Source organism: Pteropus vampyrus, unplaced genomic scaffold, assembly GCF_000151845.1.
Source record: "Pteropus vampyrus isolate Shadow unplaced genomic scaffold, Pvam_2.0 Scaffold64, whole genome shotgun sequence".
In the NCBI taxonomy this organism is placed as follows: Eukaryota; Metazoa; Chordata; class Mammalia; order Chiroptera; family Pteropodidae; genus Pteropus; species Pteropus vampyrus.
Genome location: NW_011888845.1, coordinates 7,634,467 through 7,655,022, shown reverse-complemented (window position 1 = coordinate 7,655,022; position 20,556 = coordinate 7,634,467). Strand labels below are relative to the sequence as shown.

The window sequence follows — 20,556 nt, the reverse complement described above, 5'->3', positions numbered from 1 at the left end:
ATTAAACCATACAGCTAAAGAGTATGCAATTGCAGCTACTTAGGTGCAATTGCATACTCTTTAGCTGTATGGTTTAATATTAAATCAAAATTAATAATTTTTAATAATTTAAAAATAAAAATAGAACAATCATTTTATGTGTCTAAACAAATATCTCTGCCTCATAAATACAAAGAATGAGGATGTACTCAATTCCAAAACAAAACTAACAAAGCAACTGGGAGAGAGTGATGTTTGGGAAAATTTCCTATAATAATTAATGAATTATTATTAGGGAGGTAAATGGTTTTGTATAAGCTCTACCAAACTTGCTCAAATGCAGCATTATCAGTTTAATACTTTCAGGCACATAATTTACTAATTTAAATGAGTTGATTGAAATTGACCTTTTTAGATTACCGAAATAACTGTGCTGATTGTTCAGCTATTCAAATTATACAGGCACTATTTGAGACAAATTTCAAGCTGTATTAGTGCACTGAGACAGTGTGCTATAATAATAATACATTCATGTTTCTATCTTGTGCCCCAGCTCTCCTCTGCTTGGCTCATATATCCAACTAACAGCTCACTGGATAGTCCACATGATTACCAACACATACTTCAACCAAAACACATTCAAACAGAATTCTTGATTTCTGCCTGTAAAACCTACTCCTCGCCTTCTCTTTCCTATTGCATCAAAATCCTGAGATACTCTTGACTTCCCTCTTGCTGAAACCCTACATCCACTCTACCTTCAAAGTACACCCCAGTTCCAGACATCACAGGTCAGCACCTACAATGCTCCCCACCTGGTCCAAGACTCCCTCACCTCTGCTGGTCCTGTAGCAGTCCCCTAACTTGCCTCTCTTCTGTCACTTGGACTCTTCAACTACTCTCCACAGAGCAACCACAGGAATGGGTTGAAAACATGTCATCTAACATCATGCCCATACTCAAAATGGTCAGAAAATATCCAGTACACTCAAAATAGCCCCCCAGTGATTTTCTTATTTACATTTTCAATATTTTCTGTAATTACCATGTATAATTTTTATAATCTGAAGAACAACTTGGTTTTATATTTTTGCTTTGTGAGGAATAAAACATTTTAAATACAAATTAAAGAAAGTATTTCTTGGTGCAGTTTTGCTTTATTTAATCACTTGGTTTGATCACATACCCTGATGCTAATTTCAGAGGCTTCCTTTTGTTTTGACTACTTCTATTACCAGTTAGATAAAAGATAATACTCAGTGACAGTAGGAGACAGCATAGTATAGTGGGAAAGGCATGAATTTTAAACCACAAGACTAGGATCTAGTTTATTTGACAATGGATTAGCCAAGTAGCTTTAGCCAGTTGACTTAAATTTTCTGTCTCCTATCTTAAAAAAATGAGATTAATAATACTTAGCTTACCTACCACATAGGGTTTTTGTGAAGATCAAATAGACATTTGAAAGTGCTTGGTGAAGTGTAAAACAATGAATGTTCGTTAAAAATAATAGAATTACACAATTGTTAAATGGTGAGTTGTAAAATCTAAAGTAAATGTGGGTTAAACTGAGTATTGTATTTGTCATTTGCTTTCTTAACCCAATATCCATATGCATAGAAAATGGATTAGTGGATGTCAGATGCTAAATGAATAAAAAATAAAATGACCCTGAAAGAGCAGCTAAAAGCATAGTTGAGTATGGGTAGAAATAGTGCCTAGATCTGAGAGGGGAGAGAGGTTATACCTGGTAGTCTTGCCGGGACAGCTGTAGGCTGTAACCTTGGGAAAAGGAGCCCTCTTGGCTGGAGGATCTAGGAGAAACTGTTTTGCTAGTCCTGGAAGCACTGCAAGTAATGGTGATGAGGCCTAAGTGGGGTGGGGGTGGAGGGAACAAACAAAAACCTTTCAGCCAACTGGGAAAATTTAGAGTTGGAGCCTCAGAAGAAAGAACAAGAGAAATTTTGAAATCTTTATTCGATTTTAAGCAACCAAAAATTTACTGAGTGCTAGGCACATTGCTATATCTATTTACATATTATCATATTTGATCCTTACATTCTCTGTTAGGTAGTATTATTATCACTTCACAGATGAGAAAACTCTAGACTCAGAGGGGTTAAAGAAGTTGTTCAAGATCACCCTAAGAGTAAGTGACCAATCTGGGATTGAAATCCAGTTCTATTGGCTTCTTTACACTATATTCTCTTAAATGCCAGTGAACTGTGCAGTAGAGGCCTTTACTCTGTTCACATTAATGATTTTCAGAGAGATACCTGTGAATTTTTTCAGGGGTGTTGGTATAGTCTTTGATACTAGGGTGTGTTGCAATTGGAAGAAATTAATCCCGGTGATGTGTGGAGCTGCTTTCCTTCAAAAAGGACACTTAGATTTATGGCTCTGCATCTCTGAAAGATTATCCTGATTTTTTTCAACTCAGATGTATTTTTTATTTTTATATTTTATTTTTTTTCAATTGGTGTTGACATACAATATTATATTAGTTTCAGGTGTACAACACAGTGATTAGACATTTATATAACTTACAAAGTGATTATTCTAATAAATCCAGTACCCATCTGACATCATACATAGGTATTACAATACTACTGACTATATTTCCCATGCTATACTCTATATCCGCACTACTATTTTTGTATTTACCAATGTGTACCTCTTAATCCTCCCACCTCACCCATTCCCCAAACCCCCAATCTGACAGCAATCAAATGCTCTCTGTATCTAAGAGTTTATTTTCGTTGTTTGTTTGTTTGTTTATCTTGTTCTCTAAATTGCACATAAAAGTGAAATCACATGGCGTTTTTCTTTCTCTATCCAAGTTACTCTACTCAGCGCAATACCTTCTAGGTACATCCATGTCGTTACAGATGGCAATATTTCATTTTTTTTTTTTTTTTACGGCTGAGTCTTATGGGAGCTCCTTTGTAGGTAACTAACTGTTTCTGAGCTTGTGTATCTTATTTCCTTCACCAGGATAGGGTAGTTTTGTCATTATTTCTTCAAATAGATTTTTAATTCCTTGCTCTATCTCTTCTCCTGTGGTACCCCTGTGACGTGAATACTGGTACACTTGATATTGTCCCAGAGTCCCCCTAATCTGTCCTCATATTTTTGGATTTTTTTTTTTGCTGTTCTGATTGGGTGTTTTCTGGTACCTTATTTTTCAAATTGCTCATTCGATTCTCTGCTTCATCCAATCTGTGGTTGATTCTCTAATGTATTCTTTACTTTAGTTATTACATTTTTTATTTCTGACTGGTTCTTTCTTATGTTTTCTTTCTCCATTTTCATATTTCCTGTCCTCTTGTTAAAATACTCACCGAGATCATCGAGCATCCTTATAACCAATTCGTGTTTTGAACTCTTCATCTGGTAGATTGCTTGTCTTTAATTTGTTTAGTTCTTTTTTTAGAGCTTTATTATAGTCCTTCCTTTGAGACATGTTTCTTTGTCTCCCCATTTTGGCTGCCTCCCTGTGTTTGTTTCTATGTTTTAGGTATGGCTGCTATGTTTCCTAGTCTTAGTAGAGTGGCTTTATATAGTAGGTGTCGTATGGGGCCCAGTAGTGCAGTCTCCCTGGTCATCTGAGCTGGGTGCTCCAGGTGTGTGTCCTTTCTGTGGGTGTGTGTCCCCTCCTGTTGTAGTTGAACCTTGGTTGATGTTTGGACATCAATAGGATGTCCCTCCTGGCTGTGACTGGCTGTGACTACAGTGGAGGAGCTGGTGTGTAGGGGCTGACCCTGTGGAGCAGTATTCACTTTAGCGGGGCTCTGGTGAGTTTGCTGAGTTTGCCCTTTGGGTATATTGTTTGTGGAGGTGGCCTCCACAGAGCCAGGTGCTGCTCTGGCTCTGTCTGAAGCCAGCCATCAGGCAGGCTGTCCCTGAGGCCTCCAGGGAGGGGCCCCACTGCAGGTTAGGTTCAGCCTCAGCCTGTGCCTTGCCTGGGGGCACCTGGAATGAATCACAAAATGATCTGCAGATATCTTCCAATATTTCTGGGCTTGGAGGTGCCTGGATGAGGTTAAGCTGCAAACAGAGGCTGGCTGCCACTAGTGCTGTGCTTGGGGATGCTCAGTAAGAGGTATGGGGCACGCCAAGGTCAGATGCTACTTGTTTGGGGTTTGTGAACCTTGGAGAGATTTTAGGAGAGCCCATGGCATAAGCCAAGACAGGCCATTGCCACTGGAAGGGCTTGGGTAAGCCTACAAGTTGGGTAGGATAAGGTCTGAGGGAATCACCAGGGTCAGAGAACAGTGTTAGCCAGGTAATTGGTCACTCAGATATGGGATCAACCAAAATCTACACCCAGGGACAGGGGAGGGTTCAACAAAGGAACAGTGCCCCCTGCCAGCACTTCTGTCTGGGAGAAAGCTGCCCCTCCACCCCTCTCCCTGAAACCAGACAATTCAGTTCCTCCCTCTATGTCCCTGGTGCCCTATGAGCTGCTTCTCCAGCACTGGAGCTCAGAGCGAGTGAGTCTGTCAGCAAGTAAGTCCATGCATGGGCCCTTTAAGAGAAGCGCTTGGGACTCCCGCAGCCCTTTTTCTCACCCAGCCACAGATTTCGCTGGTTTTCACAGCCAGAATTTGTGGGGACTTCTCTTCTTGGCACCAGTTCTTTGGGCTAGGGAGCCTGTTGTGGGGCTGAGACCCTTAGCTCCTACAGAGGGACCTCCTGATTCTCAACCACAGCATGCGGGTGTGTAGCCAGCCTGTTTCTGATCTCTGCCCCTCTTACCAGTCTCGATGTGGCTTCTTCGGTATAGCTTTAGTCATAGTACTTCTGTTCAGCTGAACTTCAGGCAATTTTCACTGATGGTTGTTCTATAAGTTAGTTTTAATTTTGATGTAAGTCGAGAGATGAGGCAGGCACAGCATTTACCTGCTCCACCATCTTGTCCAGAATTTCCTTCATATATTTTTTTTAATAAAGAAATCTTTTGCTATTTTTAAGATAGCCTTTGCAACATCCAAAAGAACCTCACTAAATCAGTGTGTATTAATGTGAGAAACCAAGATTGTGGCTGCACTAAATGTTTCGAATGGTTTCATTCAGGTGTAGGTAGGTAAATGGCATAGCTGCCTATAATTCATGACCTGCTTCATGGAGTCAGGGTCATTATTTGACAAGGACACTGCTTCATTATCATTTTTCTGCTCTAAGTCACAAAACAGAACACATGATTTCAATATCTTTTCAGTCAGGCATGACTTCTTTTCAAATACTTCAAGATAAGACTTTTATGTTGGGGCAAATCCAAGAGTTAGTAAAACTCCAGTCTTTTCAAATCCAGTCCTCTTTTGCACATTGTCTGATGTATCATGGACAGATATAAGGTACTCCTTTGAATTGTTTTGGCTTCGTGTTTTTAGAAAAAATCTTTTAACACCTAAAGCACTGAGATTTTTGTTTTTAATTTATGTTCAATTATAGAAGTAAAATCTAAAAATATTAAAATTTATCATACTTTATTTTCTTTGGCATTTTACAGCTAAAGTCTATAAAACAAATTTGTAAAAATCATATGTCCAGAAGTATAATGACAGTTTTGGGTCTCTAATTCTTTTTGAAAAAAAATTATTTTATATATCTTAACAAGGAAACAATGATGGATGTAAATAACCGACCATGTACAGTACAGATAGTGTACTGCTCTTTTATATTATCTGGAGTCGACAATGCTTTAATAACTTGTTTTTTTATAAGTGAAATATTCATCACAAAGTTATGTTTCAAAATATCTAGAAGAAATTAAAGACAAAAAAATTTGGCATCTGTTTCATGTGGTCCTTAAACTCAATCCATGGACCTCATGCCACATTTTAAGCAAAAACCAAACATTAGATTTAATATAAGAATAGCTGATTTCTATTGTCTTTAAGATGTACCATTTCTATTGTAAGAACCAGTAGTTGTATAATTCAATTTTGTAAGCCTTATCTGATTGAAATCAAGAATAGCAGATAGTCTTTGTATAACAGAATAAAAAATTCATTTATTTTAGAAAATAGTTTATAGTTTGCAGTGAGTTTTCAGGTAAATTGTATGTGAGAAGGTTGTGTTTCAGTAATCTATTCTGTGTAATAAAATACTTCCAAAGGGCTTTAAATAACGTTGCTTTTTTCTGGTGATCCTTTTTGCTGCACATGGTTTTGGTTGGGATCACCTAAGCAACAGCAGTCATGTTGGAGCTTGGCTGGAACACTTGGTTTCTCCACGTGGCCTCCCTTTACAGGATCACTAGAACTTTCTTACAGAATGGCAGCCAGGCTATTAAGACGGAGTGAGACAAGATGACAAGCCCCAGTGTGTAAGTTTCTGCTTGCATCATGCTTGCTAATAGTCGATTGGCCAAGGCAAATCATATGGCCAGTACACATGGGATGAAACTTTACATGGGTGTAAATATTGAGAAGTGTGGGTCATTGGAGGCTACCAATGTCAGAGTCCCCCACAGGCTACTATTTATCTCCTAATATCTATTTATCTTCGGCCTTTTATTTATTTATGTATTTGTAGTAAAATTTTAATTTTTAACAAGATGCATGGCCACCTAGAATTAAGACTACTGTTTCTACCCTAACACTCATCAAATTGTGGTTGGAAAGCTACAACGTGGGGCAGAGGGATTCAAGCAAAAGTATTATGTGTGACTACTGGATAGTGTCTTTATCTTGAATCTATTGCTGTGTGACAAATTACAAAACTTAGTAGCTGAGAGCAAGAAACATTTTCTTTCATGGATTCTAAGTCAAGATTTGGGAGCTGCTAAGCTGAATGACTTGGTTCAGAGTCTCCCATATGGTTGCATTCAGGATATTGAGAAGGGTTGCCATCATCTGGAAGCTGACTGTGGCTGGAGGATCACTTCCATGATGGCTTACTCACATAGCTTTTGGCTGGAAGCCTCATTTCCTCAGCATGTGGACTTTTCAATAGGGCCACTTGAGAGGCAGCTAGGTTAGCCTCATGTCATGGAAATTTGCTTCCTCTAGAATGCATGAGGGAATGGGAGAGAGAGATACAGAGAGGAACTAAAATACCTTTCATAACCTAGTCTTTTAAGTCTCATGTTGTAACTTCTTCTGTTTCCAATTATTCACACAGATCAACCTTGAGGGTGGAGAAAACTACACTAGTATTTGTTAATATTGTAAGCAGTTAGGCAAGACACAGCTGAGCAAACCAAATGCTACACAAAAGATTCTCCACGGTGTAGCTGAGCTCCAATTTACTTGTGTTCTTCATTCTCATTAGGAGGAAAAACCGGAAAATGTATCACTTTTTAAAACTAGAAACATTTATGACGGTATTTACCAAGAATTCTGTTTTCTAACCTGCTAGGAGTATTTTTGGATTGTTTGAAAATAATTTAGAGAACATGGCCTGAAACAGAAACATTGCTGTCTTATTCAGTGCACAAATAATTACAGATTATTGTTAGTGAACTTGTCTTAAAAAAAGAAATTCTATAAATGGGGCAGTGTAAACTGTGTGGTATAAAACGAATTTTCATATGGACTAGTTCTGCTATTGTTTTCTCGCCATACTCATGGTGGAGCTGTTGGTTAAATCCTGTCCAAGAAATATATTAATACTGTCTACATGATTATTAAAGAGAAAGTCACATCCTATATAACTATGTGGCCCAATTTAGGTGATTTGAGTCTAGTGGTAGATAAAAACATTGACTTTAGGTCAAGAATTCATGGTTTCAGATTCTCGTTTGATCTTTTCTTAGCCATATGTTCTTATTTGCTCTACGAGGCAGTTTTCTCATTGATAGAATAAGAATAATACAAATGTGACAGGGTGTTGTATATAAGATAAGATGCATGAGGCTCCTAGGAAACACTCAATAAATGGAATTATTATTAGTAGCTAAGTGTTCTTTAAATATTTTATTAGGATTATGGTCTTGGTGAATGCTTAGTGTATTTCCTATAATAGCACCTTCCTTTTAGGGCAATTTCTTGTGTGTGCATTTGTGTGTGTGTGTGTGTGTGTGTGTGTATGGGCATGTGTTTTAAAAGAAGAGATTAAGGCACTAGATGAGCTAGGATTAAGAAAATGTGTTTCCTTTCAGAAGGTCTCTTCCATTGGAGAATTTATTTGGACAATTTGAGTTGTGTTAATATAGCCAAATAACTAGAAACCATTCATCTATCCATTTATCCAGCCAGCAGATCATTTACCCAACATTTATAAAATGTCCATTATGTGGTGAGCACTAAAAATGCAAATAATAAGACATTGTTCTTTCCAGGGTTTCTCAGGCTATGAAGATTTATGTCACAGAGAGATATAAACAAATAATTAAAGCAGTGTGTCAGTTCCTATATTTGTAACATATTTTTTATGTGCCGCATATGGCACTAGTGCTTGCACAGGAAGACGTATTTAACTGCCCAGGAGAGGATTCTTGAGGATTTTCAAGACCCAATAAATGTTTTATCTGGGTCTTGAAAATGCCTAAGGAAAGGACAGGGGTGGAAGAGTGGAGGAAGAAATAGTACTTTCTGGACAGAGCCTGTGAGAAGGCAAGAAGGAATGGAAGAACATGGTATATTCCGAGGAACTTTCATAGTTTAGAAGGTCAGGACTATGGAGTGTTTAAAGAGTGGCAATCAGGGCAAGTCTAGAGAAGCAGAATGGGCCAGATCATGAAAGAACTCACATGCCATGATGAAGAATGTGCACTTTACCTTGTAGGTATTGGTGAACAGATAAAGGATTCATGTTAATTTACCTTACATGAAGGTAGTCATGGGCCTCAAAGACCTGGGTTTGGCTCATGACTTCATCACTTCCTGATGATGTAATCTTAGCAAGTTATTTACATCTCCATGTGGTCTCATCTATAAAATAGGGCAATAACATTATACTCATGATTGTGTGACAACTAAAAGAAAAAAAAATGTAATATTTAGCCCATAGTAAGCACTTAATGTTAGCTTTGCTAATAATAATGATAATAGTAACCTCTGGGAGGTCTAAGTAATTCAAGAATCGTTATTCATTACATAATGTAAAAGTGAGTGGTGAGTCTACAAGTGATGAAGACAGATAAAGAATTTTTGGAAACTCTAGATAAGCTAATTGTTGAGGAAAATTACTTGCCAAGGCAAATATTCAGTATGGATGAACCTCTTTATTCTGGAAACAACTGCCTGAATGGACTTTCATCCATAAGGAGGCCAAGTCAATGCCAGGTTTCAAGGCTTTTAAGGACAAGATAATAGTCTTACTTGGGTACAACGTTGCAGGCTACAAATTGAAACCCTTGTGATCTGGCACAGTGAGAAGCCATGGCCTTCAAGCATATTGATAAGCACATACTGTTAGTGTACTGCAGGAGCAGTAAGAAGTCAAGGATGACTCAGCTCCTCTTCCAAGATGCCCCTCTGAATTGTTATGCCAGCCAACTGGAGAAGTACTGTTTGGAGAATTACATAGATTTTGCTTATTGATAATGCTCCTGGATGTCCTCCTTTTATTGGTGATCTTCATCCCAATATTCAAGTACTATTTCTCCCTCCAAACACAACCTGCTTGATCCAACCAGTGGATCAAGGAGTTAAAACAGCTCGTAAGGCCTACTACCTCAGAAGGACCTTTGCCCAGTCTGTTGCTACAACTGAGAAAGACACTGAGAAGACACTGATACAATTCTGGAAGGATTACAAGATCAATGACTGCAACAAGGACCTTGCTTGGGCTTGGGGTGATGTCACCAAGGAGTGTATGAATGGCACCTAAAAGACAACATTCAAGAAGTTCGTCCGTGACTTCAAAGGAATTGCCAAGGATGAGGAGGCTGCAAAAATCAACAAGGCTGTGGTTGAGATGGCAAACAATGTTAACCTGGGTGACATTGAGGAACTTCTAGAAGTAGTTCTTGAAGAATTGACTAATGAGTAGTTGATGGAATAGGAACAAGAATGCAAAGCTGAAGAAGAGTCAAGAGAAAAGGAAACTTCAGGTGAAAAAAATGAACAAGAATTCTCAAGAAAATTCATGGTGAAGAGTTTAGCAAAAGCTTTTGCAGGCTTCAACAGCTCCTTTAAAAAATTGAAAATATGGTTCATGGTACATTATCTGTTTACAAGAAAATCTGTGATTTAAAAAAAAGGAAACCAAGCAAACCAAAATGGATGTATTTTTGAGAGTGACATCTTCTCAAGAAATGCCTCAGGCAAGTCCTTCAAGGGGTATTCTAGAAAAAGGCACTGTTACCATAGGAGACGACAGCTTCATGCATGTTGTTGCCTCTAAGGAACTTCCAGTGGGACAAGATGTAGAGGTGAAAGACAATAATACTGTTAATCCTGACCCTCTGTAGGCCTAGGCTAATGTGTGTGTGTGTTTTAGCTTTTAACAAAAAAGTTTTAAAAAGTAAAAAAACCAAAAAACTTCTAGAATGAGGATATAAAGAAAGAAAATATTGTTTAGCTGTACAATGTGTTTGTGTTTTAAGCTAAGTGTTGTTACAAAAGAGTTGAAAAGTTAAAAAAAAATAAAGTGTATAAAGTTACCATAAGCTAAAGTTGAAGAAAAGTTATTATTGAAGAAAAAATATTTCTGTAAATTTGGTGTAGCCTAAGTGTACACTATTTATAGTCTACAGTGGTATACAGTAACGTTCTAGCCTTCGCATTCACTCAACACTCATCACTGTCTCACCCAGAGCAACTTCCAGTCCTGCATGCTCCCTTTTTGGTAAGTGCCCTATACAGGTATACCATTTTTTTTTATCTTCTATTCCATATGTTGACTGTACCTTCTCTATGTTTAGGTATATTTAGATATACAAACATTTACCATTGTGTTACAGTTGCCTATAATACTCAGTACAGTAACATTCTCTACATGTTTGTGGCTTAGGAGCAACAGGCTGTACCATATAGCCTAGGTGTGTAGTAGGCTATACTATCTATGTTTGTGGAAGCGCACTCTATGATGTTTGCAAAATGTCGAAATTGCCGCGCAATATATTTCTCAGAACCTATCCCATCGTTAAGCGAGTCATGACTATTTAATAATTAAGCTCCACAATGAATGGGTCAAACAATAAGTAAATTACTAGTTGAGAGTGAGGAGAGATCAGTGAGGGCTTCATTCAAGAGAGATTCATGGAGATGGCAGGGCTTGAGCAGAACCTAGAGGACAGGAAAGTGGCATCAAAAAACTGAATAAAAAATTCTAGGAGAAAGTAACACACCTGCTCTCTGTCTTGGGAAAAAGTACTTTCTGTGCCTGCTTTTCTCCACATATGAAAAGAACAGTTCGCAGTTTTGTGTCTTTTAAAAAAGCACAGCATACGAACCCTGAAAAAACATCTAAAACATACAGGAAGAAACAAAACCCACCATGATATTTTCTCATTTGCACTTAACTTAGAGTTTGGGACCTTTTTCCTGGTGTAGGTGTTGCCGCAGGCTCCAGACATTCTTAACTTGATTGGATCCCTGCAGTGCAGTCTACTTCAGACTACCTTTTTTTAGACTGCTTGAAAGTTTTTCAATTTATTCAGCAGAATATATCAGGCTGTCAGCTTTGGAGAACTAGTGCCTGCAGAAGATATATCTTTCCTCTGCAGGTGGCACTGGCTGCCAATTTTTCTTTGGTATGAGCTCTTGTTCCAAAGAAGTCCTCTGTGGTTTGAGCACCAGTCACATTTGAGTTGATCTCCTTTTCTGTCTACTGCTGTATCTGGATGATGGCTATACCTGCTGTGTGTGAGTGGGGAGAGGAGTCTATTGTGTTATTTCTTTGCTTTGTGATTAGCAAATTACTTTTTGCTTAAACTGGGTCATCTCATCTCTTTTTTCTTGCCCAAGCAATTTATCTGCCTCTGTCATTTCCTAGATGTTGATATCAATGTCACTTTGCTTCAGACGGTGTCCCTTGAGTCTTTGAAGTTCCTGCTATCTGTCTTCTCTTTGATTATTTGCTATCCACTCTGCAGAATGGTTTCACTCTCTTCCTGCTGTCCATCCTCATCACATAAGCTTTCTGGTTCAGCTGAACTGCCATGAGCCATCCCTGCTGGGCTACAGGGAGGAAGCAGAAAGATTTCCTCAGGGATTGTCAGAGTCTTCTAGTAGGTGCCTTCCTTTACCCCCGATAGCACATGACAGAGCCTGAAGGGAAAACATACCCACTGCTGTCAGTTTTACTAAGTGGACTTTATAATGTGCCACTGACATCAAAAGTAATAATGGAAGAAGGGAAGGACTTCTCTTTTGTTTCAAGTTTTCCTCTTCTACTTTCTCTGCTCTTTCTGAATGTCAGTTTTCTTTTTCTCTTCTGCACTGCACATTATGAAGAGATTAGTCAGTTAAAAACATTTTACCAAATGAGTTATAGTTCCAGGCTTAGTTTTGTTTTGAGGCTTACTAAAGTTCTAGTAATGGAACAGTCCAGAAGAGGCCATTGAACTTCTTTCCCATATTTCTAGGAGGGAGGTCCCTCAAGAATCCCAGACAGGTGGGTTTTGAGGCTATTTATAGGTATCTTGTATAACATTCAGCAGGAGGAGATTTGGCTTATGGTAGATGGGTCTGTATTTAACAAGTAACAGTAGTAATGAGGATTGTACACTATTAATAAAAAAAGCTAAGAAAAGGACTAGAGAATTATGGTAGCTAATGGTGTGAGGAACATTTACTATAAACCTGATTTTATGACACATTTTAGAAGAGCAATTTGATCATAAATATTCACTCTCCTGTGACATGTTGCACATAAAGTCTGATCTCAGGAACATTTTTAAAATACCTTTTAAAATTATAGGAGACAAGAAAAGATAGCTTTCATATGCAAGGGAAGTTCTCTTAGGTTTTTGCCACCAGTGGAGTAGGAACCCTCAATCAAATTATTTCTACTAAAGATTTACCCTTAGGGAAACTCATAGTAAAGTGAAAAGTTCACCTCTCTAAGAATATTTTAGCTTCTATAAAAAGATAAGATATTTGATCAGGTGATAAGTGGTTCACAGGTGATTCGTTTTTAGATTTCATTATAATCAAAGGAATTTTTTTTTTTTTTTTGCTATTTCTAGAGTTAAAGTGTTTGGTTTTTGAGTCATAACATATTTTCTGCTCACAGGTGATGGCAACCATTATCTCAGTTTTCCTTGGAGGTGCTAATATTAGTGAAAACTCCTTCACTCCACCCCAGGCATTATGAGCTGGACCATAATTTCAAGCATGGCAAGTAAAACTAGTACAGAGATATTTTCCTGCTATACTTCCTTACTTCCTCATGGCATATTTTAATCTGAGATTAAATAACCATGGCTTCCTTTAAACCAGAAACATACAGGAGAACCTAATTGTATTGTCACTCAAATTGCTGTTTTTCTTAGATCTCAGAAGCAATTCCTTATTCAGTCTGAATTGGGCAATGAAGAAATGTGTTGAAGAAGGGAAGATAAAAGGGATATTAATAAATATTAAGTCAATCTTTATTGTGGAACTTACTATTTTTTGCTTTGTGTATATTCCCTAAACATAAAGCACACTTGTATTCAGAATAAGTATTAAAACAGGAAAACACATCCCAACAGTGTGTTTATATGTGTGTATGTATTCATAGACCTTATTTGTGAGTTATTTGATATTTTTTATTCTGTTTCTTATTTCTGCCATTTTTGCAGTCCAATGATTTATAAACTATTTTAGTAGCGCATCTGTTGGTAAAACAATTTTAGTGTGTACTCCCCAAATATCTTTTTTTTTTTTTTTTTTATGCCTACAGCACCTGGTCTTTCTAGGTGGTCTCCCATCCAAGTACTAACCAGGCCCAACCCTGCTTAGCTTCTGAGATCAGAAAGGATCGGGCATGTTCAGGGTGGCATGGCTGTAGCCCAAATATCTTTATGTACCTTTATTTGCTTGTATATTAAACATATTTACCATTATACTAATATACTGTGTGCATTAAAAATCATACACAGAAATAAATACAAAGTAGATTAAACACAAATCAATAAATTATTTAAAACATCTTACCAATTAATGATGTTATCATTTGTTAATAGTTTGCGGCATTGCAAAGAGTTAAGACGAGGGTAATTGTTAACCAGAGTAAGTATAACTCTATATTTCAAAAAATTTTTTTGATAAATTCAACTTACTTTTGGTGGCCAGATTTTTATTGTTTTTATTTTATAAGGAAAATTTTATGTAAGGAGTGTGTCAGTTCTGATATTTATTATCCACCCATGTTTACATTCTTAGTATTGTATTCAATCTATGGTCTTTGCAGGAGCATTTTGAAACTACTTGTACAATTTATAAGAGTTCTTTTATTAAAACTAGAAAAATCCATATCAACACAGCTCGTCACACTTCAATTCCTCTATGTCCACCACACTACAAGCAAAAAAGGCAGGTGAGGCACCAGTTTTAACCCTTCCACATTGGAGAGCAGTTCTTTTTCTCAAGATACCTCATCTCCTATTTGAGATGGCAACCATCTGATACATGGATGGTTGAGAATGTGGGCGTTTGTCTGAATATTAAGTGCTAGAAGTTGATAAAGCTTAATCTTCTTTTTTTATGAAAAAATAAATAGAAATATTAATATTTTCTTTTCAACTCATATGAATTGCCTTGTGTACCCCCTGATAGTGAGGATGCCATGATTTTTAATAATATAATAAAGTTGATAGGTAATTAAAACTCTATCCATTTAGGGTGAGTCTTGTCTTATGGTAATGGACATAGAGTAAAGACCTGTGTCATAGTCAAGAAATCTGAATAGGTCCTCAGTAAGGTAGCTGTAACTCCTGATGACTATTCAGAATCACCTCATTTAACTTTGCTATATTGTATGAATTCCATTAAGGGCAACTTTTTAGGGAAGAAAAGCCCAGCAATCAAGTTCTAATTAACCTGTTTAAAGTACAGATTAAGATGTATTTGCTAAAGTATGGTGTTAAATCCATAAATAATATCTATGAGAAATGCTATCAGTCTCTCACGGATCTAATGTGTCCAGGTAAAATAAAATACCCTGGAACTGAGTTTGTGAGCTGCAAGGTCATTCTAATGAAGATATAGCTACAAATGCTCTGAGATTGTTGAAGAGCTGAAACATTTAGTAATGTAATTGATCTTGAAAGACTGGTTCAAGAAAAATGGGCATAAAAGAGATTAAAGGTGTTATTTTGGAAAGATAAATCATCTAAAACAAAACTTATACTTCCCCTTGATTTTAGATTGCTAAAATGACTTGTTTCTTACATAAATTTGGAGGTCACCATTCTACATAAGTATAGGATTAAAATTAATTTCTTTGCAAAATATTTCTTTATAATTTCTTTTTAAAACCTTAGGGTGCAACCTACTTAACTCTGAGAAAGATATAGCAATGGCTTCCCCTAATCCAGAGATAAGTATGAGACCGTCTGTTTTCTCTATTTTTTCCCTCTAAATATTCTGTACTTGCCTTCTAATTTTTGAAGTATAAGCTGTAGTAGAAGCAGTGGCTATATGTTATAGAAACAACAAAAGGCCCCCCGATGTTATTTGCAGGAAGAATTGATGTTAAAACTATCTTTGGATTATGATTTAGGAATTTTTTGAGATGTATCCAAACTATTCAAGTTTATTTGTACAAAAGAGGCTAGCTAGCATCAGGAGGTGCAACTTCTTAAGACAGAAAGAAGTCTGTTAAATTTGTATCTTACACCTCTTTTTGTGTCATTGTGTAGAATCAGCAAGTGAATTTGGGAATAGGTACAATGAAGACTCATATTTTCAAAAGCTTCTTGTTAATAACATTCTCTCTGACTTAGTTTGTGAGGCTGAGGCATTATAAAGGTTTCACATATATATATTTCTTTCACATATTATACGTTCCTTGGACATCAAGCAGATTTTGAGAATCACATTTTTTATTTTTTCTCACAGTGCTATTTAGCTTTTGTTCCTTTAGCATTTAAAAAAAAGTATCAAAATCTATTAATGCTTTCTGTGACCTTTCTACAGATGAAGGTAAGGCAATTAAAAAAATTCCCCCCAAATTGATTTAAATTACTGTTACAAGAGTACTGAGTGAACTACTGTACAATAGAATAGAAGCAGGTATTTGACTTACCAAAAATTAAGGCTTAATTAATAGGCTCATATTGATTATTGATTGGTAGCAAAACTTTGGAAATGTCCATGAAACTTTATATTCTGGAAATTGCTGGAAATATGAAGGAAATTAAAATTAAAAGTCTTACAAAGGATTTTTATTATCTAAACCCAATATTTTTTCATTGGTAGAGTAATTTATAGCCTCTGTAGAGACTCTTCCATTTTAATGGTAAAAATAGTGGTTGCTATGTAATGTTTCCCATCAGAATTATGAGATCTCCAGCCCCACCCTCAGAAATTCTAATTCAGTGATCTGTTGGTGGTAGTCGAGAGGGCAGGAATCAATATTTTAAACCTTTCCCCATGTGATTCTGGTAATAAGCCATATTTTGGATTTAAGAATAGAGGTGGTCAGATTTCCTACTACAGCAATTAGGAAAAAAACTTCATGTTTTTAGAAGGGCAGAATTTCAGGCAATTATAGTATCAGTACATGTAATAGAGGACATTTACTTCAGTGGGTCTATTGCTTATTACAATATTCCTGGCAGAAACAATATGACTTTGTTCCCAGATGACAGGGACTTAATGAGAGGATATGAGAAGACAGTCACAACACCTCAGAAAAAGAACTAGAAGAATGCCTAACTTTCTGATCTTTGTGGATTGTAGGCAGGAAGACAGAGGGAGATGGGAAAGTCAGTCAACAGGGTATCTAATTCCTTTCTCCGCATTAAACTTTGATGTAGAAGAGTTTTGCTTTGGTTCAGTCACAAAGTTGCTGGAAGTGGCCCAGGGATATTGAAGTGCGTGGCTCACTTCTCTGGACTTATTAGAAAGACTGCAAGAATTTAGGAGAAAACCAGCCTTTAGCTCAGCGACACAGCATATCAAAACACAAATGGCATAAGTAAAAAAGAACAGTTAGAAATGTTGAAATTCAAGTTTTGGGACTCACACATGTATAATTATCATATGTGAAATTCCAAAGTGCGGAGGTGCTAGATTATTATATACTAATTTACAAAAGAAATGGAAAATACCAAATTTTACACTCCATAGACCTCTCATCTAGGGGTCTCTCATTTACAGCAAGACTATAAAATGGTAGAAAAAGTAAACAGATTGTTGAGAAGGGGAAAGAGATGTGTGTGTGTGTGTGTGTGTGTGAGTGGGGACGGTTCTATCTCCTTCACTTCAAGTTCAGTTTGGGAACAGGCTTCAATGGGACAACTCAGAGAGTTTGAAAGGTGTTCCCAACACTTGGGTACCACAGAGAACTCTGCCTATTTGTGATAGCAGGGTAAAGGTGGCAGCATGAGAACTGACTAACACTTCCAGAGCTTATTGGGACAAAAGATGTATGAGTGTTTCCCATGGTGGTCCAAGTAGGAAGCTCTTGCTCAGAGTTGGTAAGAAGAAGGGTCTTTTACTAGTGAAAGTCCAAATTGAATGAGCCACTCTGAAACTCAGGGGCTTCAGAAGGGCAGTGGTCCATCCACATGTCTGTAGGGATTAGAAATGGAGATTCTCAGTGAAGGCAATCTCCAAGGAACCCTTGAGATCCCCAGTGAGGAAGAGTCAGTATTAAACACTTCCCCAGGTAGCTGGCTCACCAGAAGGCAATGGTGCCTGCTATTGTCTGTGCCCTTTTCCTTAATCCTTCCTCTCTCTGAGCCCAATCTTTGAGAGTTCTAAATCTTGATTACTAAGCTAGTGGAAGAAAATGAGTAGGATTAAACATGGAAAGAGGAGGACACTACACCTCTTTTCTATTGCAAGTGGCTAGCCCAGAATCTAGCAAGAGGAAGGAGAGAAGATGCTAGTTAAGATCACATTCTGAGTTTTCATCATCATGTATAATAGCTTACTCTACTAAATTAGAATGCTTTGTGAATTGTAATGACTGAAGGATTGCTTATAAGTGTGAAAGAGTCTTAAGTACAGGAGGAAGAAGACTTTCTTAATCTAAAAAATGTTTTAAAAGGAGGATTAAAAAAAAGTTGTATTTTGATCATACCAATATATTAGTTTCAGATAGGCTGGTTATTAAGGGGATCTGGAAATGTATGTGTATCCTGGGGAGAGCTGAGAGGCACAGAAAGGGCTGGCAGGAGGTGGCGTCTGGGGGTGACAGTATTCTGATACTGGAGGCAAATGTGTGAGTTCAAGGACTTCAGTGATGAGCCAGCGATTCTTACCTCCCACCAAAAAATAAAAATAAATATTATCAAATGTTGATCTGAGTAGTACAAAAAACCCAGACCAGTTGCTCTGTAGAGATTACCTTTAGATCCCTTTCCCCAAATCTGATGCCTTGTATGTCACAACCCTTCCCATTCCTCTGATGGCATCTTGAAGAGAAGAGGAGGGATGAATGGAACATTGAAGATTTATTGGAGTCATATAAACAGAGACTGAGTCACATGAAGAGAGAGCTTTGATTATTAGGTCAAACTAAGGTTACTGCATAGGACAAAACTTTAGTTTTTTCATGCTAAATAATTGCTGGTAGTGGTGGTATTTGTAATTATAGTAGTGAAGTGCTGTGGTCACAAAAAAGATAAAAATAAGATAGGAAGAAAAAATAGGGCAGTATGGGTAAATTTTTTACTTTTCTTGATTTCCGGTTTGCTTCTTTGTTCATTTGTTTTTGTAGTGTTTCATTTGAGGAAGAAGATAAATCAGGCAACTGCTGTGGTACAAGCTCAATATTTTTTACTTTCACTGATTTTAGGATAGTATTAAGAATCTTACTTTGCTTCTTGGGGAAGAGAAGCAAGAATCTGGTGTGGGAGAGAAGAAAGACTGCATTAAATGAGAGAGAAGAAGTCGTAGAATGGTTAGTATTTTTATACTAAGCAGTCAAAAATAACCAGTGGTTCTTTTGAATTATCTCTGTTTTGACTGGGTCAAGAGCCAAGTGTGTTTAGTTTTTGCCACCACATGCTTTTTCAATAAGAGAAAGGAGAAGGGGGAGAAGTTGATTGATTGATTATTGTAAAAAAATAGTTTTCCTTGATTTTATTTCAAGATTGGAGGCAAAGGTATTGGAGATACGCAGAAAAAAAAAAAAAGATGTTAAATTATTCTTACTTAACACTTTTGTTTACATGGCTTTTTTTTCTTTTGAGGAAAAAAAAAAAACTGAGAATTCTAACTTCACCACAAAACACGAGTCTACAAAACTTCCTGGATTTTCGGAGAGAACCACAGGATTCAAGCACTCTGAATGACCTTAGAAGTGCAGCTACCTTGTTTTGGCTGCAGAATGGCAGGATGTCTATAAGAGTCATGGATATGGATTCTTTTAAGAAATCAATCCCTTTGGGTGGTCAGACTATATTACAACAGACAAGGCATGACCTTTCTTCTGATTAACCTATTTATTTTTTCCTCCTCTGTTTGTTAAAGAGTGTATTCTTAAGCTGGGGAGGGTAATAGATGCATATTATTTAGATCTAACAAATGATTATGTGGCTCTTTTTCTAGAACACTTTGATGGATTTTTTTCTTTGTTTGTTTTAACTTTGAGGCTTATGTTTTTTAAAAAAAGAAAGACAAAAAGAAAGAAAAGGAGAAACATTTCTGTATGAGTTTATTGGGACATACATGATTTTGTATCGGTATTTATCTAAAAAACCATTAAGCATCTTGATTAGTTTAGGAGATGATGTAAAGATTGCTATATTAGTGGTTGCTGTAACTGAACACTATGTGCAGTATTTGTCACGGTAAAATGCACTTATTAGAAAATATGGGAAAATTATTATACACTGCAGTGGTTGATACAGCCCAGGTATTGGATATAATGATATTTCTCTTAAACAAAAGTATTCAAAATGATAGCTACTATAGAAGGGATGGTAGCTCACTTGTGGTAGATGTGACCACAAAAAAAGAAAGCATGAGATTTCTTAGGCCATACATAGAGATAATTTTCCTTGCTGAATGGTCATACTTTATATATATTAATGACTTTTACTATCACCTTAAAGTTGAGAGAGCACCCTTAATGAGTTAAAAAAAAAAAAACCCTCAGTATTCTAATTAACATGGTATATATTTTAGAAGGCTACTTAAACTGGAAGGTTAATATTAACATTTAATATATCAGAAATAAAGATAACATGATGCCACTTGAGTCAGGAATGCATGTGTATCTTCAAATTGTATCAAAAGAACCAAAGTGGGCTTTTATTGCAGACTGATTTTTCTGGAAATAGATTTTGTACGGCATACTCTGTTATACAACAGCTGCTTATTTCAGCCTGATTATTCTACTTGTTTATTTTTCTCCATGGCATCCTTAGGAAGCCTGTCAAGAGGATTTCTGACCAAAAGAAAAAAAAAATGGTACAGAAATCCAGCTATCAAAAACACATGTGTGATCTTACCATGCACTGGGGTCAGCAGGGGTCTTTGGGAGGCAGGCTTGAAGTGACACTGATGGGTCCTAGAATGT

General features: G+C 36.9%; 1 pseudogene; it reads right to left on the bottom strand.

Moving 5' to 3' along the window:
• Window positions 1-13,752: 13,752 nt before the first annotated feature.
• Window positions 13,753-13,871, bottom strand: LOC111740529 (annotated as a pseudogene).
• Between the last annotated feature and the right edge of the window lie 6,685 nt (window positions 13,872-20,556).